The following is a 27,353-nucleotide window of genomic DNA, read 5'->3' on the forward strand; positions in this document are numbered from 1 at the left end:
GGGGCATCCTGAAGCCATACCTCTGATCAGAGCCCCAAGGCCCATATACTGATTTATTTTTCTTCATCCAAAGAACAATGAGTCTTCAGTTCCATTCCTTTTCTTGTTAAGTTTAACAATGGGTAGCAGAAGTGCAATGAGGAACCAGCAGGTCAGTATCTTAATACTATTCTGCACTGCTGAACTAACGCATCAGTACATTAAAACCCATTTTGTCAGGAGTGCGGGAGGAGATCTGCAAATGAATTGTCTTCCATTCATCTTGAAGCAAACACAACAGCCAGTAAAGGGCAGCCCGCCAGCCAGGCTGGCTCTCTGAAGCTGCAAGTGACCTGTCACAGAAATTGGTGGTGGTTTTTGTTTTGCTGCACCTAGAACAATATTGTTACCCTCATTAGAAAGGACTGAGGCCCAGCTGGCGATTGACATTGGCAGGGGAATTAAACGGGGATAGGAGCCGGCTGCTGCGACTCATCCCCAAACTGCAGAGCCACAGAAATGGCTGACGTTTGGGTGGAGATGTTGATAACTAGGATTGTTGCTTGTCAGCCCCCGGAGAGGCGGCAGTGTTAGAGTGCTTCAGCTTGGTCTTCGATACGACAAGAGCGCTGCTCAAACAAGAGGCAGGGGGTCTGGCTCTCTTCTCACTCACCTCGCTGGGCTTGACTCCTGCCAGTGTAAATCAGGAGTGACTCCATTGATGTGAAGGGAGTGACACAGGTGAAAAAACAGTGTAAGTTTGATACAGCACTCATCCAATTTCTCCTGCCGGTGTGAATAAAGAGGCCTCAGCAGCAGCTGGCAGCCTGGTGAGGGGGGAATACAAAATCCAAACAAAACAAGGGGAGTCAGCACGACGAGAGGAAAGTGGTGACGCAGGAGCAGATGAAGGACAGGTGCTCCTAGAATGTTTGCTGTGGCTCCCGGGGTCTCATCATCCGGCCATGCCAGTCCTCTGGCAGCGCAATCCTAAACGTCCTAGCGTGGTCTGGTCTGGGGCACCGGGGGCGACCGACCAACTCTCACTGGGGGATAACTGCCTCTCTCATTCCAGATGTTACCCCTGCTGCATGGGGATTAGTCTGACGGTTAATTCAGGTTCAGAGAAAGAATTTTCGAAAGCAGTTTGTCATTGAGATTTGAACCCACTCAAAACTGCGACAAAGCTGTCTGTGCTACTGGCATACGCACACATGGATATTTATGGCATATTGAGTCCCTTCAGACTCATTCCAATCTCTCCTAGGTCACTGGGGTGACTCTGTTTAACATGCCAAAAAATGCTAGTGAATACAGCTGGCGCCTGACTTTCACAGGGACTGGAAGACTTCACCGGGAGTGACAGGCAACGAGAGCATGAGTGTGGCTGTTAATATTATGTAAATCTATCAGATGTGCCTCTAATTTCATTAGCTGTGTGTAACCCGTGTGCCAGGTGGAGCTGGCAGCAACCAGGGCCAGGTTCAATATCGAGGGGTTCCTTTACAACAAGACAACACAGAAGTGGCTCTCGCCCCCATTACACACCACCCCTGCGTGCTTCTGAGAGGCAGTACTTCCCCACTCACAAGCACAGAGTCTGACTATAGCAAAGAAACTTTTAATGAAAGGAGGTAAATCACCCGACATTAATTAGGGAAAATGCTGCAAGCATGATTTATAAAGCTAAAACTGTGAGCAGGATGCCCACCCCAGGGTGCATGGAGCAGAGTCTTCTGCCTCATGTTCTTGAGTTATACAACCAAAAGTTCCTTTACTGTGCTCCCCTCTGCTCCCTCACCACACCCCACTCACAGTGGTTGTCCTTGGTCGGTGAGGACACAGGGTTCAGAAGTGCCTCTGTGTGAGTTCACCTCCCACCCGGGGAAGAAGTCACCTGGCTTGCTCCGCCGTCTTAGCACTTGATTTGGCTGGCCGCGCTACCAGCTGACTGCTCGCCATGCCCATCAGTCACCTCCTGCTGCGACCTCCGTAGGTCAGTCTCTTAGTGATTTTTAGCTCTCAGCTAAAACACTGCCCCAGCACAAGTGATTTCAGATCTCACTGAGTACTTAACGTAACAAAAGCCTCCTAATGAAGCCTATTTAGTTCTATCTCTGAACATTGGAGAGGAACAAGTTAAACCAGACCAGGCACGCATAGGGACAATCCACACCTTCTGGCTGGGACATCTGTTCCCAACCCTTTTACTTTCACAGGGGTCTGGCATTTGAGCCCCTAGCTTAACGAGGTCCTATTAGCTGAGGGTGATCCCTTCATTTGGGACAGGTTAAGCACAGTTCTGCTCCCCTTTATTCATACAATAAAGAAAAGAACATTGATAACAGCATTTCACTGCCCCTGCATTCAGCACTAAAGTGATTTGTAACCCAATACCTGCCAACGTTGATCACTTTTGAGCAACACCGCTCTATCTGCTGAATATCTAAGCAGAGTACCTGTGTTCATGTAAATACAGTTTGCTTCTGAAGTTTCTCCCCCTCCCAGCTAGCTGTCAGGGGAGAGTTCATTCAGACCCTGCTTACATGTGTAAGGGGCTTTGGTCCATGACCACTTCTTCATTGTGTGCTAATGAAGATAAGTGGAGGGATGATGGGGGGACAAACAAGAAAGGTATTAAAGGGGAGATACAAAAGTCATCTCAGAAACCTGCTCTTTCAGAGCTGGCCATCGTCTTAGGGCAAACTAGAATTCTGTGGTGTAGAAAAATCTACAGTGCTTCCCCAGTCATCTGGAAAACGGGGACAATTTATCATGAAAAGACTGCTGCTTCTTGTCTGTGTCACTCGCGTGTGCCTGAAGAGATACAGGGAGGCAAGGGAGTAAACAGAAAATAAATTGTTAAGAGACCGTGAAAATGGCCTCAGTTACTGTTCGGTGGCAGGCGCACTCTGCAATCAGCTCTCACCAGCTGGGTCCTCTTGAGGATGGGCTTTCATCTCCCACTGTCTTTCTGACAGGCCTTTCTCCTGGTGACTTATAGTTGAAATATAAGAGGCTTGTTAGGCTGTGAAAGGACAAAGTTGCACATAACTGCACATATTTTCACTATAAGTTTCATAAGTTTCATTCCCCCCCCCCATCCTTGTTATGGGCAGAGAGGCCCTACACCAGCAGAGAAGGGGTTAAGGAGAGCCTGTGGCCCCCAGCTAGCCCTGCCTCCGCTATACACGAAGCCAATGCTAAGCGTGGAGGGGGAATAAAAAGAGAGAGTCTGGCTCAGTTGTGGACTGGCGGGTCAGGAAGGAGGATGGAGCTCTGCCTCTGTGCTGCTAACTGGAGCAGGAGCAGTCAGACGCCACGAGCGAGCGATGCATGAGCAAGAGAAGGATGGGGCGCCCCACTGGAAGGCTGGGGGATGGTCCAGCATTGAGTTGGATTTGCTTTTATTTTGGAACTTTTGGGGGCTCAACTCCCCCACCAGGGAAAGTAAGACTGGAGGGACAATTAGCTGGTGGGCCAGAGCTCTGCTACAGTGCACCCTGGAGGTGCAGACTTCTTCCCTGGGAGACGTGCAGCCACACTGGGGCAATAGAAGGCCCACAGAGGAGGACTCTGTTCCTGCCACGGCACTACACTCCTCCTTCTGAGCTGCAGTTTGAGCCTCAAGTTTTTCTACCAGGCCAGTAACATTATCCTCTGATGAGGAGGCATAGGTGAATATAGCTGAGAAAATAATGGTTATTTTTTTGGCTCGCTGATAATTCCAGGGAGGGAAAATGTTTGTGGTGAATCAAAATTGAAACATTTCTAACTTTTTGATGAATTTAAAAGTTAAAAAATACTGTGTTTAAGGTTGAAATAAACTTTGTTTTGATTATGACCATTTAAAAACGTTTTTGGTTGTTTCAAAATTTCTTTTAATTTTTTTTTAAGTTGTTTCAAACGTAAAAATCAAAAGATTTCATTTCAAAAATGTTGAAAGAAAATATCTGTTTTTTCAGAAGCTCTTTCAGACTCTCTTTCCAACTGAAACATCTTGGGGGTACTGAGGTGAACTTGTTTCATGTTGCTGAATCTGCATTTATCTGCCGAAAAAATTCATCAGAAAAAAAATTCCTTCAGTTCTACACATGAACGCCTTAACAGAACCAGCTTCTGCGCTCTGTAAAGGGGAAATCTCAGCTTCTGTTGAGAAAGTAAGTGTGTTTCTAGCACATCTCCTTGCACAGATAACCTTGAAAAAGAAAATCAATGTAAATTGATCTGATGAAACAAGGAGCTGAGCTGCACTCAGACTCCTAGCTGCTTACGTGTGTGTGTTTGTGTCTGTATCACCTCTGCTTGTTGACATTTACAGCCATTTCTCAGTTGGGAGCTAAGCTGAAGGCTATCTACAAAGGCACCTACTTCTGTAAGAGGAGCGCCCCTTCTCAACTGAAGCATTGGGTCCATTCTGGGCACCACAATTTGGGAAAGATGTGGTCAAAATTGGAGAAAGTCCAGAGGAGACCAACAAAAATGACAAAGTCTAGAAAACATGACCTATGAGGGAAGATTGAAAAAATTGGGTATGTTTAGTCTGGAGAAGAGAAGACTGAGGGGAGGACTTAACAGTCTTCACGTAAAAGATTCTATAAAGAGGAGGATGATAAATTTTTCTCCTTAACCATTGAGGACAGGACAAGAAGCAATGGGCTTAAATTGCAGCAAGTGAGATTTAGGTTAGATGTTCTGGAAAATTTCCGAACTGTAAAGGTAGTTAAGCACTGGAACAAATGGACTACAGAGGTTCTGAAATCTCCATAATTAGCGGTTTTTAAGAACAGGTTAGACAAACAGTTGTCAGGGAAGGTCTAGGTAATACTTAGTCCTGTCTCAGTGCAGGTGACTGGACTAGATGACTTATCGAGGTCTCTTCCAGTCCTACATTTCTATGTTTTTCCATTCAGAGCCAATCCCTGAGTGAAGGAGTTGCTAGAATTGCAGCGTGTTGAGGACTGTGGTGGAGGTGTCCGCTATCACTTTAAGAGCATGGGTTTCCTGATCCTGCTTGCAAGCTAGAGGGCTCTGTAGCAAAGTGTAGGGGGCCAGCAGCAGAGTCAGTCTGGGAAGAGCTAGCTTAAAGCAAGGTGGGGTGAGTTGTACCTCTCTGCCTTAGGGAAAAGCCTGCATGAGCACATGCGTGTGCGTGCTCCCTGTGGTTTTGAGTTCTTGTGTGTTCTGCATTCTCAAAACTAGAATATTTGTTTTCATCTGCTCCTCTGTTTGCATGCTGGGAAACATAATAACCAACTCCTGTTTTTCATAGGCTGTCCTGATGTCCTAACAACTTCTTTTCAGAACATCTGAAAGGTTCTGGCTTTTCTTCTCATCAAACAATGCGGTTGGGTTCTTTAAAACTACAAATGTTTGTCTCAGACATGCTCTTTCCTCACTATGAAATGTTTTGTGCTGCCCCACTTCTCTCTTACCATATAGCCAGCGTATGTTTCACACAAGCCATGTGCCAAACTTGTCAGGTGACAACATTGCAACCTGAGTCTGAGGAATCAGTAACACAGCCTAGTCAGCACAAGCCTCCTGCTCTGGCCCTGTAAGAGATGGGGTGCCAGAGCCATTGGAAGGAGGGAAGCAAGGGACAGAGGGAATAGGAGGTAAAGTTCTGCCTCTTCCCCACCTTTGACAGGCTCCTGGCAGAGCTTGTCCCACCCAGGAAGGGCTGATCAAAGAAAGGAGCAGAGCTAATCATGTTTTATACAGCACCAGGCACAATCATTTAAAAAAAATAATATTTAACAATGTAGCAACCACTTCCTGCCCCTCCCCTCTGGAAAAAGGAACAAGACCTCTTTGGTTACCTCCATTCCGAAATCACACTGATGTGGTATCATAGGTTTGTTCTTCTATGCCAGGTTGCTGATTTGTTTTTAAAGAGCAATTACGCTTTTGTGATGACAAAGACACAGAGAATTATAGGGACTTTGCAGAGAGAGACAGGAAAACAAAGGGTGTTAAATCTGGGATTTACCAACCTTGACAGCTTCTCTGTAAGTTTGTAAAGTGATCATTTTCAGCAGAATGGCTTTTAATTAATGCTCTTCCTCTATTAATATAGGAAAGCTAATTTTTACCTGGCATGTGTCATTTCTGATCTACAGTATGTTAATTAGTAGAATAATATTTCAAATGGAAAGCGTCAGGAAATGTATTTCTGTGGGAGCTGTCCTGTCTAGCATGTTAATGAAGTGTGATATGGCACCAGCCTTGTGTACAACAATACAAGCTGAATGTGGATAATATAATTATTTATAATGTAGCACAACTGCTGCTCTAGTAATGTAACTGACAATGAATGTTGTTCTGATAGGAAGGTCCTGCTAATGCCACTTAGTCTTAACATCAGTTCTTGATAATATCCTGTGACCCAAGCTAATAAATTGGAGATTATGTGCATTTTGCACCCTTATCTGTATGTGAACGAGGGTGCGTTTGCTAATACAGCTATAAAGAATCCTATTGGCAAAATTATCAGGAAGGCTGTACTTTGAAAACAAACCATCACCACTAACAACAAAAACAAAACCCAAGCCTGCTGGAGGGGGGAAGGGAAGGTTGGCACATTTGCTTCAAATGGAGGTACAGCACACTAAGTAAAAATGTCTTCTGCAAAGACAGCAGAGCAGCAGGGAAAAAAATACACAAAGAAACCGTAGGCTTGCTACCAGCCAGGACTGTTACATGTGCTACATGTGTTCAACATCCCTATTGAATTTCTAGTGGTGTGAAAAGCCGAACAGCTTTGGCTATCACATGTAATGCAGTGTGCAATGGCAGGCCCTTGGGTCGTGTTTCTGCTGTTTCCAGGCTTGCCAGCTGCACTGCTGAAAAATAGAACGGTTGTATCAGCAAGAACGAGGCGTGCCATGTGCACGGGCTGGTACTGAGACCCAAACGAAACTGCAGGAGATAAAAGAAGGGTCTTTTGTCTCTGCTTCTACGCAAAGTGAAAAACTGTGAGGTGTGTCAGCAGGGCTGGAAAGACAGTTATATATGTGTCACCAGGCTGGAAAGAGAAAAGAGACATTATTCAGGGAGGCTTTGCAAGCCCTCAGATGAAACCCTTATCCTCCCCAGAGAGTGTGAGCAATTCTCCTTTGAGAGGCTTAGAGCTTGTCTACGCAGTGCTGGCAAAGTGTACTAGAGGGATGTGATTTGAAAAGTACTCTAAAGCACCACACTCTAGCTGGCCTGTGTAGCTCCTACGGGCCTGCTCTGAAAGGAAGCTAAGTTCAGGTTAACACAGTCTGCCTTAACATGAAGTAGGTACCTTTTTAGATCACACCTGCAGAGTCTACATGGGTAGTTAGAGTGCAGAACATTAGTGTGCTTTACAAATCACACCTACCAGACCGTGTAGACAAGGCCTTATAGGAGGGCTGATGGGTAGCATAATCCTTGCCATTCACTGACAGAGAAACTTGAGCAGTCACTCAAATGAGGCAGGGATTGAAAAGGGCCCAAACTCTGGTGAGAAAGCAAATGAAGATTTGAAAAGTGGTGGATTATAGTGATGGAGAGGATGGGAAGATTAAACATTAGAGGGGAGAATTCCCAACAAATGTATTCAATGCATTTCCTCTTTTCTATCTGTCTATCTTAAATACTTATCAGGGCCCCATCATATAATATCTTAGCATCTCACAATCGTTAACATATTAATCCTTGCAGCACTGCTGTGAGATAGGAAAGGGCTATTATCCCCGTTTTACAGGCGCAGAACTGATACACAGAGAGCTTAAGTGATTTGCCCAACGTCACCCAGGAAGTCTGTTGCAGAGCTGGGAGTTAAACCCAGATCTCTGGTTAGCACCCTGACTACTGGACCATTCTTCCTGAACTGTTTGTGAATAGCTTGGGAAGATCTGGAGTGTATTCAGAATTATTCTTCAGCTAGTAATTTTGGGACTGCAGATAATTTGAATGGAAAAAAAATATTAACTATACTGTTCACAATAAGAATGGAGGTTTTTAGGAACAGATTGGACAAACTCCCATCAGGGATGATCTAGGTTTATTTGATCCTGCCTCAGCACAGGGGGCTGGACTAAATGACTTGCAAGGTCTTTTCTAGCTCTCCATTCCGATGATTCTATAATAGGATTTTCCAAAGTGTGCTGCACTGGCTTAACTCTGCTCCCATTGAAGGCAATGGGAGTTTTCCCAGTGATTTCAGGGGGAGCAGAGAAAGACGGCCACTCTAAAGCTGCAACTTTTGCCATTAACAAGCACAGCCTATGAGTTGCAAATTGTAGAGCTGACAGTAATAATAGCAATGTTGAGTTTGTGCTGTGGAAGGAACAAAAAAAAAAAAATGCTAAATGACTTGCATGATGCCCTGATCCTGCAATTAAATTGACTTCATTCAAACACTGTGCTGGCACAGGAATCCACCCAAGCAGCTCTAAGAGCAGAATCAAATCCTAAGCCACCAGCGCAATATGAATGGTAAAGTGTACAACTGAGTATACAACTCCCAGTGGCCTCAATGGGAATAATGTTTGTGGGACTGTCAAGGTTCCTTCCCCACTCTGAACTCTAGGGTACAGATGTGGGGACCTGCATGAAAGACCCGTTAAACTTATTCTTACCAGCTTAGGTTAAAAACTTCCTCAAGGTACAAACTTTGCCTTGTCCTTGAACCCTATGCTGCTACCACCAAGTGTGTTAAATGAAGAACAGGGAAAGAGCCCACTTGGAGACATCTTCCCCCACCCAAATATCCCCCCCAAGCCCTACACCCCCTTTCCTGGAGAAGGCTGGATAAAAATCCTCACCAATTTGCATAGGTGAACACAGACCCAAACCCTTGGATCTTAAGAACAATGAAAAAGCAATCAGGATCTTAAAAGAAGAATTTTAATTAAAGAAAAAGTAAAAGAATCACCTCTGTAAAATCAGGATGGTAAATACCTTACAGGGTAATCAGATTCAAAACAGAGAGAATCCCTCTAGGCAAAACCTTAAGTTACAAAAAGAAACAAAAACAGAAATATACATTCCATTCAGAACAACCTATTTTACCAGCCATTTAACAAAAGGAAATCTAACACATTTCTAGCTAGATTACTTACTAACTTAATAGAAGTTCTGAAGAGCATTCCTGATCTGTTCCCGGCAAAAGCATCACATAGACAGACTCTTTGTTTCCCACCCTCCAGCTTTGAAAGTAACTTGTCTCCTCATTGATCATTTTGGTCAGGTGCCAGTGAGGTTATCCTACCTTCTTAACCCTTTACAGGTGAAAGGGTTTTGCCTCTGGCCAGAAGGGATTTTATAGTTCTGTATACAGAAAGGTGGTTACCCTTCCCTTTATATTTATGACAGGGACAAATGCAGGAGAGAGAGCAGAATTTTAAGAAGGCGGAAGATTGGTTGACCCTTGAAGACAACATCCCTCTGGGCCCTGGCAGCTTCATGGTTTGATCATTAATCTCTGAAATTCAAAAGAGAAATAACAGTAGTCCCCATTCTGGGCTTTTGTGAGGGAGGTTTATTAGGAATCCAATAGCAATTTCCAGTAAGACAGACTCCTATCAAACTGTTCTAGGACTGTGAACATGATATCAGCTAGGTCTGGAAGCTCATGTCCTACTGGCAGGTGAATGGGGAGCAGGTTAATGGGGGAGTGGAGAAGGAGTGTTTGAGGAGTTGTTGCAGATCTTGTGCTACAGGGTAAGGACTTGGCAAGGTGGGTATTTGGTCTATGTGTTGTGTCCCTATGGGGGCCTTGGGTGTCAGCTTTTGGGGTTCTGATTAGGCCATGTGTTTTCTTTGGTCTGTTGGTTGCGTCTCTGAGAGGCATGTGATTGGGCTTCCAGGCTCATTTATCAGGCCCAGGGTTTGACGTCTGAAGTGTTGATCCTTCCCTGTTAATGAAGGGGCGATGCTGACCAGCTCCTGCAGGCATATGATATAGGCCAGAGGCCAAGTGAACTCCTGAGAAGGTTAATGGGCATTTCTGAGAGCGTTTAGGCATTTTCTGTCTAGGGTACACTTCTACATGAGTGACGACGATGGCCACTGATGGAACAACTGTTGTGACTTGCAATGGAGGTGCCATGTTCTGTCTTGAAACAAGAAACCGAAGGTACTTTCTGTGCATAAAGCACACATGGATGGACATATAGGAAGAAAATATTCATGGTTTTGAAGGATGATTGTGGATTCTGTATAAGAATCTATGACACTCTCCCTCCCAACCTATGGACATTTTTGGCACAGGTCTGATTCTTTCAGACTCTTACAAGTCTTTCTGGTCTAATGCAATGTTTTCTGGCCTCCTAACATTCTTGTATATTTTCTATTGTTGCCTCATTTGACTCTAGCTGGTTTGCCATTCTCTTTTCCCTGTTCTCCTCCCAGAATCCTTTGCTAACCACCCCCACCTCCTCCTGTTTATTTATCAAGAGTATGGAACTTCTTCCATATGAGGGGAGACTAAAAAGCTTAGGGCTGTTTAACTTAGAAAAGAGACAAGTAAGGGGGAATATAATAGGTCTATAAAATCATGAATGGTTACCCTTTCACACAATACAAAAACTGGTGATCACCTGATGAAATTAATAAGCAGCAGGTTTAATACAAACAAGAGGAAGTGCTATTTCACATAACACACAACTAACCTGTGGAACTCATTGCCATGGGATGTTGTGATGGCCAAAAGTATAACTGGGTTTAAAAAAGAACTGGACAAGTTAATGGAGGAAAAGTCCATCAGTGGCTATTAGTCAAGAGGGTCAGGATGCAACCCCACACTTGGTGTGGCCCTAAACCTCTGACTGCCAGAAGCCAGGACTGGATGACAGGGTGGATCACTCTGTAATTGCCCTGTTCTATACGCTCTCCCTAAAGCTAACAACTGATTTATGAAGGCATGATTTACATGATCCACTATCTTTTGTTATTAACAAAAGTATTCTATAGGCTGAATATTTATCCCAATGTACTATGTATCGAGGCTACCTGAAAAATTGCAAAAAACTCCATAATATTATATGATAGGCTCTGTCAAATAAGTATGTATTCCTTTGCTAAAATATAACCAAGTCAAGGTTTTGCCACCAAATAGTACATTATAGAAGATAAAAGTCTAAAATCATAGTGTTATTTATGATTTGTATTGTCACTCTTCTGCCAAACAGTAACGGATTTTGGGGCCTTGCAGATGAGTTTCCCATTAGAGGAGAAATCAGTGATGCAGAATCTGGGAATTTTTTAGTGTAACTTGTTTTAGTTCCACCAAGTCCTAGACCAGAGGTGGCCAAATAGCACATAGGCAGTCCCCTCTTTCAGGAAATTCAGCCCAAATGCCAGTGCCTGTTTCCCAGGGAGCACCTCTGCCCTAAAAAACTGATATAATTAGAGAGGTTAAGGCTTTGCCTACACTACGCAGTTTTGTTGGCAAAAGGCAGCTTTTGTCGACAAAACAGCGGAGGTGAACACACTACAATGCTTCTCCCACTGACAAAACTCTCCAGCTTTGCTGACAAAGTAAAACCACCTTGATGAGAGGCGTAGAGCTTTTTGCAGCAAAGTTAGATCAACAAAGCTTCAGTGTAGAACTGCATTCATTACGTCACAGTAACTAGCCTCCAGGAGGTATCCCATAATGTCCACCTTGACTGCTCTGCTCACTCTTTTGAACTCCGCTGCCCTGCATCCAGCTACACAGGCATGCACCCCTCCCCTTTCAAAACCCAAAGAAGTTTTGAAGCAGCGTGGACAGCTCACATAGCTACTGCCCAGCTGAGTATGCTGGCTCCTGGCAGTAAATGCACTCCTGCCTGGACTACAGGAGAGCAAGGGGACACCCGCTCTCTGTGCACCAGCTTCTGCCTCAGGATTGGTTGCTTCCGGCTGCTGTCTGAACTTAAAGAGATAGCGTGCCAACAAACTCACTGTCCCCCAACACACACACTCCCCCCCCACCATACACACTTCTGTGGGCTTCTTGTGTTAGAGTTCAGCAATGTCAGTTTGGTCATATAAAGTGCAAACCCTTCCCAAAGCACCCTGCAGCCAACTTCACAGTGGGATAACTACCCACAGTGCCCTGCTCTCTGTGTCGATGCAAGAGCTGCTAGTGTGGATGCGGTCCCACTGACACAAGGAGCATAGTATGGACACGCAACAGCGGGGGCTGTACGTCGGCATAACTTGTGTTGACGAAATTCTGTAGTGTAGACAAGGCAGACAGCAAACTCAGCTGCTGCTCACGACAGCTCCCTCAGAAAGACCCTGCACTCCAAAATTAACAACAGAGCATTTCTTCAAAGACTGACCTGTGTTTGCCTGCTAAGTAAAGTGATTTGTAACATCGCCATCTGATGGCTCTTGCCCTAATTGTATTAATGTAGGGTTTTCAGGCCCCAACAAGATCAGGACCCAAGCTGCTAGGCAAGGGACAGCCCCAAAGAGCTTACAGTCCAAATCGGGGGTCTCAAACATGCAGCCCATGGACCGTATGTGGCCTGTGGAGTTATTTCCTGTGGCCCACCATAGGCGCCGACTCCGTGGCTGGTCTGGGGCTGGAGCACGCTTGGGGAAAAATTAGTGGGTGCTCTGAACCCACCAGCAGCCAAGCTCCCCTCCTCCACCCGCTCAACCTCCTCCTCCCCCACAGCGCGCCGCATCCCTGCTCCTCCCCTACCTCCCAGCGCTTCCCGCTGCCAAACAGCTGTTTGCCTGCTCCAGGAGAGGGGTGGGAGGAGCAGGAACGTGGTGCACTCAGGGGAGGAGGCGGGGAAGAGGCGGGGCTGGGGCGGGGATTTGGGGCAGGGAGGGGGTGCGTTTTGTCGTTTGAGTGAGGTGGTTTGCCATTCTGCTTTGGCTGCTGTCTGCCAAAGGTGGAAGGTTTGCAGCTCTGCTGGATGAGCGATTTGCGTGGGAAGTTCTCCTCAGGGTGGGGGTTGGATGGTTTTGTTTACTTGAATTAGAGTCTCTATCCCCCATGCTCTCAGGACAGCACCTCATGCCTCCTGTTACAAGACATGTGCTCACACGCTGCACATGCTCCCTGCCTACAAACTGCGGCTGGCTGCTGCCTGCCCCTTCAGCATTTTCATTCTTTTATGTACATGAACTAGGAGGCTCTTCCCCCACAGGAATGGTTACAACAGAACATCATCTTGTGGAAGCTAGTGTCCTCTTTGCCTTTAACCCTAGCCCAGGTGCTCAGAGCTGGGGGAGTCTCAAGGACTGCATCCTGCACATGTTGCCATACCTCTGGCCCCAGAGCCCTAGACTACCTTTAAATCAACAGACAGGAGTCACAAGAGACTTGACCACCAGAGCCTAAGCTGAGACTAGCAAACTCATATCGTGTAACATCAGTTTGGCTTTAAATCATAGACTCAGGAGGTGAGAGCCAAGTGTCTTGCCCAGGCTCTCCATTTTCCCTTTCAGATCAAATCTCTCTTGGTGCCTGCAGAGTAGCTGACGGGGCAGGCGAGCCAGGATATGTTCAGCAGGACCCCACAGGTCTCACTTAGCTGTAGTTGTTCTTTTTTTTTTTTTAATTTTTGACTATACTTTTGTATCGTTGTATGAAAAGGTTTCAGTGATGCGGCCCTCGGGCCAATGTACTAGTCCTCATGTGTCCCTTCTGGTAATTTGAGTTTGAGACCCTTGGTCTAAATAAAACAGGCCCGGCAAAGCTGGGGAGGGAAAACAGAGAAATGAAGTAATTTGCCTGAGGTCACAGAGCAGAAAATAAAATCAAGGTCTTCGGTCTCCCAGTCCAGCGTCAAGACAATTACTCCAGTGCCTACCACACGAGCCTGTCACTTACGATAATGAAGTATATTTGATTACCCTGCTTTCCTGTGGGAATAATCAGTTTCAGACCCATCAGCCAGAACTAATTAATTCCTGCTAGGGTTCGGGGAGCATTGAAGGTGATTGGCCACCACTCCTTTTCTATTATTGTAACAGCAAAGAGCTAGCAATATGCAGCAGTTTAGAACCTGGCTTTTCCAATTAAGGATTTGACTTGTTTTTAAGCCTTTCAAATGACAATATTTGTCAAGCTGTTTGCTCGGTGAATTGTCTGTGTGTGCAGTTATACAAGAATTGGTTTAATTAAGGTTAATTGGTGCATAATTAGAGCTGCTGCCAGCACAAAAGGAATGGCCGCAGAACCCAGAGAGTCAATTTCTAGCCAACTCTGAAGGACAAAAACCAAGAAGAGCAAAACTGCTGGAAACTGGCAGGCTGAGTAGTAAAAATGTAATTGTTTAATATGTTAGAACAGATTTTTGTTAAGCATTATTTTTAGCTTGGTGGAGGTTTTCCTCCTTGATTTTATGGGATGTGCTGTGCAGCTAAGCCCCTTACCACTGTATGTAGTATCCTACAAACTTATTTTGAACAATCTAAGGTGTTTATGGTTGAACATAATCAGTTAGACAATAGTTCTCCCATCTTTTCATTCTTCCTCTTAATGAAGGATTGTGTGTAACTTCAGCAGGGCTTTAATGCAGCTGGAGCTGTCTGGAGTGGAGTGCTGGTAAATGTTTTCAACCCTTGACTCCAGTTTGATGCTGTTGGTTTTCAACCGGGAGTCCTTGGCCCCCAAGGGGCTGCGAGTCAGTTTTAGGGGATCTGCAGGGCCTCATGGTGCTGGAGCCCCAAATGTCAGGGGGAGGTACAGGGGAATCTAGGAAATACTCTGAGAATTTAAGCCCTGAATTTCAGAGTTCAATGTATGGTGTTATGGGGCACAACAGTCTTTCATGGAAGGCAGGAATTGGTTAATGGCTACTGAAGGCCCAGTCAGCCCAAATTGGGACACCTGTGGCAGGAGCCAGGCTTTCACTGAGGTGCTTTAGAGGAAGACCCCAGCTCAGGTGGAGGGGGCAGGCAGAGAATGTGTATGTGGGGGCCTTCACGGCGGGAGGGAAGGCTGGCCAGGGCCAGCAGATTTCCTGGAGGTAAGGGAAGAGTTTGTGTTGTTTCATGCTTGTTTTAGACTTTGAGTGCTCTGGAAGATGTAAACTTGTAAGCGTAAGGCTTAGCTGGAGGGTTAAGTCTGTGCAGCCCAGCAGGTATCGGAGGTGGTGTGGAGTAGCAGAAGACCAGGTGGGAAACTGAGGCTGAATGCTGTACCACACAGTGCTGCAAGGCAGTGCTCTGGTAAGGATGTGCAATAACATATATGAATATTGGACCTAAGCCTCGACAATGCAGGAAGCAACAGAGTGGGGGAAGTGTAATGGAGACAAAAAGATGGACAGCTGCTGTGGAATGATGGGTGTGAACTGTCCTGCTGTACAGTCCTAGTGGAGGCAACAAGGCACTGTAGTGTTTACCACCAAGTAAAGTAGGTGAGGGCAGCCACGGGCAGGGATATAGCGCTAACCTCATCTGGCTACCCTGGAGAAACTATGGGGCATTAGTCACTTCATGGTAACTGGCTCCCCACTCCCTGCGCGCACAAACCAATAGGGTTACCATATTTGAACATTCAAAAAAGAGGACACTCCACGGGAGGGGAGAGGGGGGATTTGCTCATGCCCCCAGCCTCGCCCCTTCCCCCTCCCTGCCCCATTGGACCCTGCTCGCTGCTGGCTCCCTCGCTGCTCGCCTCTTCACCACCCCCCGCCCTGCTCGCCTACTCACCCCTCCTGTCGCAGGTCCCTCTGGCTCCTAGGATCAGGGGCAGCCGAAGGGTCTCCACGTGCTGTGCCCGCCACAAGCACAAGTCCATGCCCCCATTGGCCGGGAAAAGCACCAGTGGGAGCTGCCAGAGCCGTGGAGTGGGGCTTGCAGGCTCCTGCAGCCTGCTGAGCGTCCCCTGCCCCAACCCTAAGAGCCAGAGGGACCTGCTGGGGGGCAAGGTGGGGAGTCCCGGCAGTGCTTACCTGGGGCGGCTCCTGGGAAGCATCTGGTGGGTCAGGTCGGGGGGGGGGAGGGGGTGGAGGGCTCTCTGCCCACTGCTGGCATCTGCAAGCCCCACCCCTGCAGCCCTGATTGGGCAGGAGGGAGCCGGTGCAGCACGCAGAGACCCCCTCTTCCTCTGTACCTAGGGGCCGCCTGCACGGCAGGCTCCTGCCGGTGGGCGGGCGTGTGCCGGGAGCTGCCCCAGGAAGCGCCGCCAGCCCTGGGACTTTGGTGCACGCAGTGAGGTGAGCAGTTCCCGATATCGGGACAAAGGGTGTCCTGACCGATGTGGCAAAATCCCAGAGGTTTTTAGATATTTAAAAATTCCTCCTGGACAGCGATTTAAGAACCAAAAAGACTTTGTGTAATTCCACATTAGACCCCACATAGACAAAAAGACATGTCCGGAAAAATATGGACGTATGGTAACCCTAACACCAAAGGATCAGTGCCCTCGACTAGCTCCTGTGTGGGGCTCAGCCAGCTCCCCTATCCCATTAGCCAAAAGGTAAGAGAAATTTCAGGCTTCATTCCTGACTAGCCAAGGTGTGCATGCCCCCCCACCACATTACCCTGATATGACCCTGCTGCATGCCAGGAATAACACTTGAAAGGTCTATGCACCCCCTCTTTCTTTCATTGGGCAGGAAGGATGATCCAGTGGTTAGAGTGCAAGCCTGAGATTTGGGAGACTCTGGTTCAATTCCCTGCTCTTCCACAGGCTCTGTGTGACTTGTGGCAAGTCATTTAACTGTCTGTAAAATGAGGATCACAGCACTTCCCTGCCTCAGGGGTGTGTCTGGAGGACAAATATACTAAAGATTGTGAGGGGCTCAGATACCGTGATAATGGAGACTGGCACAGGGTAACTGGCCCCTTTAAGGAGAGATGGGGGCGGGGGCAGCCCCACTGTGCCATTATTGATTAGCTACCTCCCAGCCTGTGGGGGTGGAGGGGAGGAAGGAGAGCGAGTGAGGCCAGTCTGGAGTTGGAACTACAGGGAGTGGACAGGTTCCTGTGGAAGGCCCTGAGCCAATGTCTGCAAGAGACTGGGTGCTTCAGAGGAATGTGCCTGGGGACCCAGCGCTCTGCACCAGAGCCAGACAAATTCACACAAGTACTCTAGAAAGGGGTTGGGAAAAAGGGCCCAGTAGAGGGATGGCCTGAAGAGAAGCCCCCAAGGGGCAGAAGTAACTTTTTGTTTGTTGGGACTCTTAACCCTTTTCTGGGGTAGCAAGTTAGTCTGGAGGACTAAGCCACATCTCCAGCCCAAACCAGTCTGTGGAGAGTGGAGGAGACCCATCTCGGGCATGGAAACTCATCTTCCATTTAAGTGCCCAACTATAGGCAAACTGGCCTTTTAGGCACCTTACATGGCTTTGAAAATGCCAGTCTATGATTTTTAAAATGCATGGATTGAATACTAAAAAGCATGAAATAAAACCAAATAATGTTTGACTATAGCTATTAATACACAGACGACTTTGAAGTGAAGTGTAAAGTTGGAGTGTAGGAGGGGAATTTCCTTCTTTTACCGCAATTTGCTTCCTTCTCTGGCTTATTATTTATTTGTAACATTTTAGAGTTGAGTGCCCGCAGTCAGGATCAGAGTCACATTGTGCTAATGGTAAAAGAAAACCCTCACTAGAGAGAACTTATTCCCAGCTCCTGAGGATATTACTGAACATTTTTCCATTTTCCCCCTGCATTTGCAAATCACCAACTGACCTGATTCTCCAGAGAGGTTTCCCCGGAAAAGACATCACCACGTCCCACTGGACAAACTTTATCCTCTTCCTTCCCCACTCCCCCATCTTGCAAATTACTTACTTTTTTTGTAGTAGAAAGAGAAACTAGAGATCACCCTAGCGCACAAGAGCTGTCTATCCACCCAGAACGGAGCAAAGTGGTCTGCAACGACAAGATATTTCTGAAAGAAAAATCTTTTTTGGCACATTTCCCTCAAATGTCACCTTGCGGCAATCCGCACAGTTTCCAAGGCCCAGGGCAAATAGCATAAACTGTTGCACCAGGCACCATTGGAAATGAGTCATGGTTTTTTAAAATTTTTATTATGTAGGGGAAAACATGCAAAATGGTCATACTTAGTGGATGTCTGGTGTGTTGTTAGATGTATCAGAAATGCTGCAAATCTCTAGTGGTGTGAAGTGGAAACATGTTGGTACAAATTCTGGAGAGGTCTGTTTTTAAAGGCAGAATTCCCTGGATGGATGGTCTGGCAGTTAAACCTAGAGCTGATCAGAAATTCTTGGAAAAAATTTCCATGAGGAAAAACACATTTTTCCATGAAAAACGTTTTCTCTTTTCTGACCAGGTCCAAATAAGACACAGGACAGGGTTACAGGACCTGGGTTCTGTTATGGCTCTGCCACAGACTTTTAAGTGATTAAATATGAAATTAAGTGTTTAATTTTAGGCACTAAAGTTCAGAAATGTTAGTCTATGCCTCCCTGTCCCCTCTTCACTCCCCCACTGTAAAATGTACTTCCCTTCCTCAAAGGGTGTTATAAGGCCTCCGTTAAGCCATGTGAATAGTGCCACTGATGGTAATAACTACTCGTGTGCTTAACTTTAAGCACATGCTTAAGTACCTTGCTGAATTGGGCCCTTTGATATCTTTGACCAGAATTCACTAAGGGCCTGATCCAAAACCCACTGAAGTCAACAGATTCCCATTGACTTAAAAAGGTTTGCAAAGTAGCATTGCACCTTTTCAGCTGGCGTTGCTTAAGAAGCCAACTCAGTGTTTGCCAAGTCCTGATCCAAATCCAAGGACAAATTCGCTTCCAAACTGGCCTCTTGACCTGTAAGTGCTGCAGCTTTAACAAATTCATTAAGTGAGAGAGTGCAGGGGTAGGGGAAAAAAAAATATTACATGACTCAGCCACACGCATTCTGTAGGTGACTTCAGGTTGCTGAGCTGCAGGGAACAATTAAGTAAGAGCTTCCAAGGGAGCAGAGCAATGAAATAAGAGTGTAATAAAAAGCAAAGGCATCAATGCACACAATGAACGGGAAAAGCAGCATTGCTAAAGAGTCCTTGATAGCTGGGTGAAACTGAAAATAAGGATGAACGTCCTTACTATTGGGGGAGTATTGTTATTATTTTATTTTTATTATTATAGCTTTTATTGTGTGCTCTGGTTTATACAGAGTCTTTTTTCCCAAGCAGGTAGGTTCCTTACAGAATTACAGAGGAGTCTCTTCACTCCATCCAGCACTGAAATGCAGTCTCTAGGAAAGAACACAGTGGCCATGATAACTTATAGTAGTTGGAGGACAAGAAAGTGGTGAAGAATGCATCATCCAGTTGAAGCGACGGGGGGATTTTAAGCAGGTAAAATAGAGGGTTCCAAATTGGAATTTGGCCACTAATGCTGGTATTAACAAATCCCCCAGATGGCCTTCAGAATAATCCAGCAAGGAAACAGAAGATAAACTTACACAGCAGCAACATTCTGCTATAAGAAGCTACTTAGTACATAGGCAAACAAGTGACTTTCTGTCTCTACTGGAAATTGTGAAGGGCTGAGTAAGTTTTGGGGGAAAAAAAGCCTGTTAGAGGTGAAACCAGTTTCCTAAATTATTTTTATATTTGAAGGGCCGGATTGTTATCTGGTGTAAATTGGCATAGATCCAATGATTGGCAAGCAGCTGGACTGGCTCAGGATCTGGCCCTAAAAAGAATGGAGAACAAGCTTCTGCACAGCAAAAAATGGCTCTCCCCTTGTTTCAATTTCCCACAGCAACATCCTAGAGAGAGGAAGGGTGGCCAGCTTGTTTAACAAACTGTACTTTATTACAGTGCTGGAGAACAGCCCCTCCAAGGTATCGAATGTGATGTAGGTGCCTCACAGTCAAGTGAGCAGCCTCTTCTTCTTTTTATTATTATTATTGATTTCAAGATCTCACACACAAATTGGCTTTGCAAGATGACAGGGAGTGCAGAAGAACCAAGTAACAAATTTAAGAGTGGATCAATACTGCCAGAGCAAAAACATTAGGAATATAAGTAACAAGAACCTAGTGTCTATGGGGCTCCATGGGCTGGGGGGGGGGAGGTCCATGTAGGGACCAGGAAACTTTTAGCTTTAATTCTCAGTATTTCCTTCACTGTTTACATCTGGAGGGCAGGCTTTCCCTTCTGGCAAATGGGGTGAAACACACCATACCTGTGATTGTTCTTAGGTCCATGTGTGGCTCCAGCAGGATTTGGCCCTCTGTGAAGGACCGTGTGATATGATGAGCATCTCCTTACAGGTGGAACACAGAAGTAGGCCTCTGAGTGGGGAGAAAGAAAGGGACAAGTTCTCAGGAGACTCATTTTAGGCCAGGAATTGGGGTTCTGACATCTCTGCCTCGGTTGAAGGGTCCCTCAGAACAGATCTCTCATGAACAGGGGGGAAGCACCTCGTGTCTAATTTGTTGTGTGAGGGCTGAATTGGCAGTGAGACCATCACCCGCAGAGGGGATAGTTCTGGTGGGCTTGATTTCAGAGAGGGAGAGCATTCCAGAAGGCTGTGGACGCCAGACGCAGCTGGGTGGAGTGCCATATGGAGTTGTTTGAGCTAAGTTCAAAAGCTGGGGCGGTGGTTTCCTTTCCTGAATGCCAACGTACATTTGCTAAGAGCCCTGTGGTTCTTGATGTTCAGCAGTGGATTATCATTATCAGCCTCTTACAAGGGCTGTGTTTCTGTCAACAAAAGGCCAGGGATTTTGAATTTGTTTAAGCAGGGGCAGAATTCACAGCCAGGGTCTGTAGAAGCAAAGAAGCAGGGCAGGGTAACCCAAAGGGCCTGATTCTCCTCTCCCTCTGGTATAAATCGGGAACCACTTCACCGAAGTCAGTGGAGTTACACCAAGGTAAAAACTGGGGAGACTGGAGAATTGGGCCACAGTGTCTCTATAGTTATCCTCCTGGCTGGCAGCATCCCTTAGAGCACAGATAGGTGTGCACAGGTAACACAGTATTATCATCCACAGAGAAGTCCCTGCAGTACTGAGGAATAGAAAATGCCTCTCGCCTTGCTCCCTCACAAGCTCAGGTGCGAGAGGAGCATGCTGCATAGCCCCTGCTCTCATGCTTCTGCAGCTGCTGGCTGACTTCCCCTGAGTCTGCTTCCCTCCTCCCACGTTAATGGAGGAGGGGAATTTCAGACTGTGGCAAGCATAGCAATTAAGCCAACTGTCTCTTGACAGACGTTTGTTGTTCCATAGATAGTTTTCTTCAATATAGATGCAATTTCTCCAGTGACATTTCTCTCCTTTAATACATGTGTTGGCTGAGTATGGTATTTAATAAACTCTGCTGACTGACTCTCACACCCAGGCCATTTCATAGAAAACAGGTTCGTTTATGGCTCTCTCATATACTGCAGTTCAGAATTGAGCCTATGTCCCTGGGTGATTGTAAAGTCTATTTGTTGATTCACAGTGTCCCCTTTAAATGTTGCTGGCTTATTGGTCACCTTGCCTGCTGATCCCAGTCAATAACCTACTCCCTCTGTGTTTCTGAACATAGCTCCCCAGAATGAAAATCAGCGCTAATTGTGTTTTTACACCCCAGCCTCCTGTTAACTGGAATCTTCATATTTTCCACCGAATGAGTGGGGAAAACCTATCCTGAGAGATACGAATGGGTTATTTATACTTTTATTAATATGTTCCAGTTATATTAGCCCTTACATCTATCCATTGGATTGTGCATTTTGTTCTGCTCTTAGGTGCTCTTACCACATTCATATGGCAGGTTTTGTGTGCGTTCACTAACAAGTGCATTAAAAACCAAATGTACACTGTATATAATGGTTACTATAGCCTGTGTAATGAATCCCATATTAAGCTACCACCCAGGGACCAGTTAAAACCATGTGCCTAATTAAAAAAAGATGCTTAACTAAATCCAAGCGAAATTGTATTGGACTTTGAAGTGATCACTTACAAGAAGAGTGTGTATATATTGGCTCAGGCCTTCAGCTAAGGAATGCACAGTGCGGGTTAGGACCAGGTGGTGCAAAGGTGGCAAGATGGTTTGGTGTTTTTCCCATGGGGAACTTCAGTTTTTTCAGTGAATCTGAATCCAAAAATTCAGTTTAGAAATGATGTTGTGGCACCTCATCTTATACTCCCAGGGTACATTTCCCCCCTCCCTGACCCTGCAGAAAACGAAACAACGAACAGGGCAGTGACTCTGAAAGCCTGGGTCAACAGACTTGGGCTCGCGCTAGAAAGAGATGCTGTTGGTGTACACCAAGTTCCCTCGTGTAGACGTTCTTGCTTGGCTGGAGCCTGTGCTCTCGGAGTGCCCTGGCTCCAGCCAAGGGAGGTGGGTCTCAAAGCCCAAGCGGGAAAGTTAACATTACTATTTTTAGACCTGGAGCGTGAGCCTGAGTCAGTTGACCCAGACTCTGAGACTTGCTGCTGTGGGATCTTTTGCAGTGTGACTGTACCTCCCCATTTTCTTCCATAGGCTGGGCTCCCAGGATGCACCATGATCTTGGAGGGGAAAGGTGTAGCCAAGGATTACCAAGGCATAGAGAAGCTCTGACCACACCCATTTTTCCCCAATTGCAGTGAGCAGGGATTAGGCGCCTTGATCTAAACAAAGGATCCCTTTATACTGAGTATTCCTTCAGGGGTCTGTCTGGGCTAGCTTTAGGGCCGGTTGGTGGCGTGAGAGGAAACCTTGGTCTTAGTTCGTGCTCCAATTAGTCTTTTTATTTAACATTGATTTTTAGTGTAATTTATATAAATAACTATATAATATATATATAAAAATTTTAAGGTTGCAAACTATAAGTCTCTGGTGTAAATTACTTCAAAGTGAGAAAAATGATGATGCAGCAAATTGGATTGCAACAGAATGTATGCAATAGAGTTTATACTTCGATCCACCTTGAATTCTTTTTCAGGGATTATCTTTTGTTGCTTAGTTACTGGATGCTGCCATCACCAAAAAGCACTGCTTTCAAGGATGACCGACAGGAATCATTTCTGGAGGGGGCAGGGGCAGGGAATCTGTTGAATACTTCAATGGAGTAAAAGAGGTAGTCAGATGTACGGCTACGGGAAAGACTCTGATAATAAGGAAAAGTTATTAGTGTTATACAGAGCTAGATTTTTATAGAAAAATCTCAGAACACTTCAATATCAACAAAGCCCTGAAAATTAGGTTTGATGCTTGTGAAAACCAAATATATTTATGAGGTAGGCCCTATGATTAGTGATGAGAGTCCAGGTGCTTTCTTTCCAGGGAAGGCTATGAATGCTACAGAAGCAGCAGTGACCCAAGGAATGAAAGAGACAATGAAGGTGACTGGATGTGGAAGCTGAGGCATGTACATTATCCTGGAGTAGGTACTAAAAAGTGCTTCATTTGTATGAAGTGCCACCTGATGGACCAGAAGATCTGAGGTTTGGAGATGCAGGTAGAAACTATGGTTCAGTTTTGAAGGGGATTTGAGCAGATAATAGAGGGAAGGTGAGAGGAGGCTGAAGGGAAAACTCAAGACTTGCAGATGCAAGCTGGACTGGAGAACTGTGAGGGTAGACTGATGGGTGAGGAAACAGGCCAGTGGAAGTATGTGACTATGAGAACCAGGCAGAGTTAAAAACCAGCTAGTGAAGGAGAAATAGAGCTCAGGAACAGGTTTGCTGATTTGGAAAATGAAGAAGGGGCCCAGCAGGCAGTTACAGGCAGTGGGAGGGCAAGGAAGAAGAGAAGAGTGGCTAGCCCTACAGGAAGAGGGGGAAGAGTCAGTGGAAATAGCCAGAGTTCAGAGCACTAGGAGGATAGAGGATGACTTGCAGAAGATTGCAAGGAAGAACTGAAGACAAGGACTTGCAGTGAGAAAGAACAGAAGGAGGAAGGCTGGAGAATCGCACCAACCAAGAGGCAGGTATCTATGATTGGGGACTCCCTACTAAGAAGAACAGACAGGCCTGTCACCAGAGCTGATCCGGAGAACAGAAGGGTGTGCTGTCTGCCAGGAGTTCAGCTACAGGATGTGGAGCAGGAAAGAATCCACTGATTGCCCTAAATGTAGGAACAAATGATACAGCTAGATTGTTACTGGAGTACATCCAGGGAGACTGTGCAAGGCTGGGAAAGACTCTAAAAGAAAGAGGGTCACTTGACCTTCAGTGGGATTCTACCTGTGCCTGGAGGACGAGAACGAAGTCAAGACAAAATTTTGATGATCAACAGATGGCTCAGGCAGTGGTGCTATAAGGAGGACTTTGGAGTGTTTGACCACTAGGAGGCACTGTAGGACAGAGGTCTGTTCTCATGGGATGGATTCCACCTGAGCAGGGAGGGAAGTAAACTTCTGGGATGGAGGTTGGCACAACTGACTATAAGAACTTCAAGCTAGGAATTCAGGGCACATTGTTGGAAGATGCTTATGTAATTTCTATGCCTCCTGATACTGAGCCAGGAGGAAAATCAAGTAAAAAAGGATAGCGCCGTTGAGAAAGGAATGACAGAACATAGAGAATGGTAGTGGCGTTGTCTTTCCTCTTGGCTTCCAATGATGCTAACAGGTAGGTGATATTGGCAGTAGAGTGACTGTACCTAATCTAGCAAGGAATCTGGGTGAAGCCAAGCAGAAACAACTAAGATGTCTGTGCACCAGTGTGAGGAGCCAAAGTAACAAAGTGCAGGAACTAGAACTACTGGTGCAGGAAGTGAAACCTTGTAACAGAAACATGGTGGAACAGTAGTCACGACTAGAGTACAGGTATTAAAGGGTATGTGCTGTTCAGGAAAAACAGAAATAGCCATCTAAATAAAAAGAAAGCAAGCAAAGATGAAATGGGACCATTAAGCAGAGAAGATGGAGTGGAGATGAAAGATGATATAGGAATGGCCAAACACCTAAATAAATACTCTGCCTCGTTTTTTTTTTTAATGAAGGGTAATGAGGAGTTTAGGGTAGTGGCAGGATGCCTAATGGAAATGAGGATATGGAAGTAGAAATTACCTCATCTGAGGTGGAAGTCAATACTCAAACAGCGTAATGGGACCAAACTGAGGAGCCTGGATAATCTCCGTTCACAATATAAACAAACTGGCCCATGAAAGGGCAAGCCCAATAGGAAGGAGTTTTAATAAATCCATTAACTTGGGGGTCATACTCTGACAGGAGAATTGCTAATAAAGTATCTACTTTTAAGAAAGGGGGGGGGGAACCCTACAGGCATGCTAGTGTGACCTCAATTATATGCAATGTCTTAGAACAAATTTTGAAAGAGAGAGTAGTTATGGACATAGAGGTAATCAGCTATTTGGATAAAATACAGCATGGTTTTACAAAAAGTAGATTGTGTGAGACCAACATGAACGATTTGAGAAGACAATAGTTTGTGGCTTTTTGTCCAAAAAAAAAAAAAAAAAAAAAGGTATCTAATTTACCTGGATTTCTGAAAAGCATTTGATACAGTTCCATATGGGGAATTATTAGCTAATTAGAGAAGATGGGGATTAAATGAGAATTAAAGGTGGATAAGGAACTGGTTAAAAGGGAGCCTCCAAAAGGCCATATTGAAAGGTGAGCTGTCCGGCTGGAGGGAGGTTACTAGTGGAGTTCCTCTGCTCCCAAGACCGATCCCTATCTTATTTAGCATTTTCATTAATGACTTTGGCATAAAAAGTGATAGTGTACCAATAAAATTTGCAGATAATACAAAGTTGGGTGGTATTGCCAATATGGAGGAGGACCGGAATATCATATAAGAACGTCTGGATGACCTCGAAAACTGGGGTAATAGAAATGGGATGAAATTTAATAGTGCAGGGATTGGCAGCCTTTGGCACGCAGCCCGCAGGGTAAGCCCCCTGGCGGGCCGGGCTGGTTTGTTTACTTGTCGCTTTCCGCAGGTTCGGCCGATCGCGGCTCCCACTGGCCATGGTTTGCTGCTCCAGGCCAACGGGGGCTGCAGGAAGCAGTGGCCAGAACAACCCTCAGCCTGTGTCGCTTCCCGCAGCCCCCATTGGCCTGGAACGGCAAACCGTGGCCAGTGGGAGCCGCGATCGGCCGAACCTGCGGAAGCGGCAAGTAAACAAACTTACCCTGGCAGGCCGCGTGTCAAAGGTCGCCTATCTCTGTAATAGTGCATGTGAGGACTAACAACAAGAATACTTGCTATAAGCTGCGGATATGTCAGTTGGAAGTGACAGAGGAGAAAGGGACTTTGGGGTCTCATCTTCATCCTCTGAGCAACCAATACACCCATGTGACATGGTCATGAAAAAGGCTAATGCCATCTTAGGGTGCATCAGGCGAGGTGTTTCAAATAGAGAAACGGAAGTGTTGCCATTATACAAGGTACTGGTGAGACCTCCTCTGGAATATTGTGTGCAATTCTAGTCTCCCACCTTTTAAGAAAGATGAACTAGGTACAGAGAAGGACTACTAGGAATGAAGAACTTATTTCTGAGAGGCGTCTCAAGGAGCTTGGCTTGTCTAGCCTAACCAAATGAAGGCTGAGGGGAAATATGATTAATCTTTATAAATACATCAGAGGGATGAACACCAGGGAGGGAGAGGAGTTATTTAAGGGCCAATGTTGATACAAGAACTAACAGATATAAACTGGCCATTACTAATTTTATGCTTGAAATTAGGCAAAAGTTCCTAACCATCAGAGGAGTGAAGTTCTGGAACAGCCTTCCAAGGGGAGTAGTGGGTGCAAAAAACCTAACTTCTTTAAGACTGAGCTTATTAAGTTTATGGAGGGGGTGGTCTGATGAGATGGGTCAAGTGCCATTGTAGACAATCTTAGACTGCTGCTAGCAAGTGGACAGAGATGGAGAGGGCTCTGAGTTACTACAGAAAATTATTTCCCAAGTGTCTGGCTGGTTGCTATATTTGGGGTTAGGAAGGAATTTTCCCCCAGGTCAAATTGGCAGAGACCTTGTGTTTGTGTGGGGTTTTTTTTTTTTTTTCACCATCCTCTGCAGTGTGGGGCGTGGGTCACTTGCTGGTATAAACTAGAGTAAATGTGGATTATCTGTAACTTCAAGTCTTTAAATCCTGATTTGAGGACTTCAGCAACTCAGCTAGAGGTTAAGGGTCTATTACAGGCGTGGGTGAGTGAGGTTCTGTGGCCTGTGATGTACCATGATGGTCCCTTCTGACATTAAAGTCTATGAGTCTATTAACATGTGCACCAGCTTTGAACCAGTGAGCACGCTTGCTTTTGTGTAATTTGTACTTCATTGCATATTAATGAGGTAATTGTTCTTTGCAATTATTTTTATTACTAATTACATTAGCAGTTTATGTCTTTAGTTTGCTTGTATAAGCATTTAAGAAGAGACTTAAGTAGAGCGTTAAGTAATACCCAAAAGTTGTTCGTTTAATACTTTTGTAATTGGTTTCAACTTCAGTTCAGAAGCTGAGGCTCGCAAAGCCAGTCTGCTGAATAAAATCTCACTTTGTGCAAATGAA

At 45.6% G+C, this 27,353-nt stretch overlaps 3 long non-coding RNA genes across 5 annotated transcripts in view; 2 read left to right on the forward strand and 1 right to left on the reverse strand.

The window, feature by feature from the left end:
- Positions 1-1,584: 1,584 nt before the first annotated feature.
- Positions 1,585-17,757, reverse strand: LOC119565873. Its single transcript, XR_005224959.1, has 2 exons — positions 17,611-17,757; positions 1,585-7,006 (listed from the first exon to the last, which is right to left on the reverse strand). It is a non-coding gene; the product is annotated as an uncharacterized LOC119565873 (long non-coding RNA).
- LOC119565872 overlaps positions 3,070-27,353 on the forward strand; it is a 52,766-nt gene continuing 28,482 nt past the window's right edge. For all 3 annotated transcript variants that reach the window (XR_006289959.1, XR_005224957.1, XR_005224958.1), the window contains exons 1-2: positions 3,070-3,656; positions 3,945-4,139. This is a non-coding gene — a long non-coding RNA (uncharacterized LOC119565872). The remainder of the gene's footprint in view (positions 3,657-3,944; positions 4,140-27,353) is intronic.
- Positions 14,161-20,878, forward strand: LOC122465255. The gene is made up of 3 exons (XR_006289960.1): positions 14,161-14,229; positions 19,076-19,240; positions 20,092-20,878. It is a non-coding gene; the product is annotated as an uncharacterized LOC122465255 (long non-coding RNA).

Source organism: Chelonia mydas, chromosome 3 (assembly GCF_015237465.2).
Source record: "Chelonia mydas isolate rCheMyd1 chromosome 3, rCheMyd1.pri.v2, whole genome shotgun sequence".
NCBI classification, from domain to species: Eukaryota; Metazoa; Chordata; order Testudines; family Cheloniidae; genus Chelonia; species Chelonia mydas.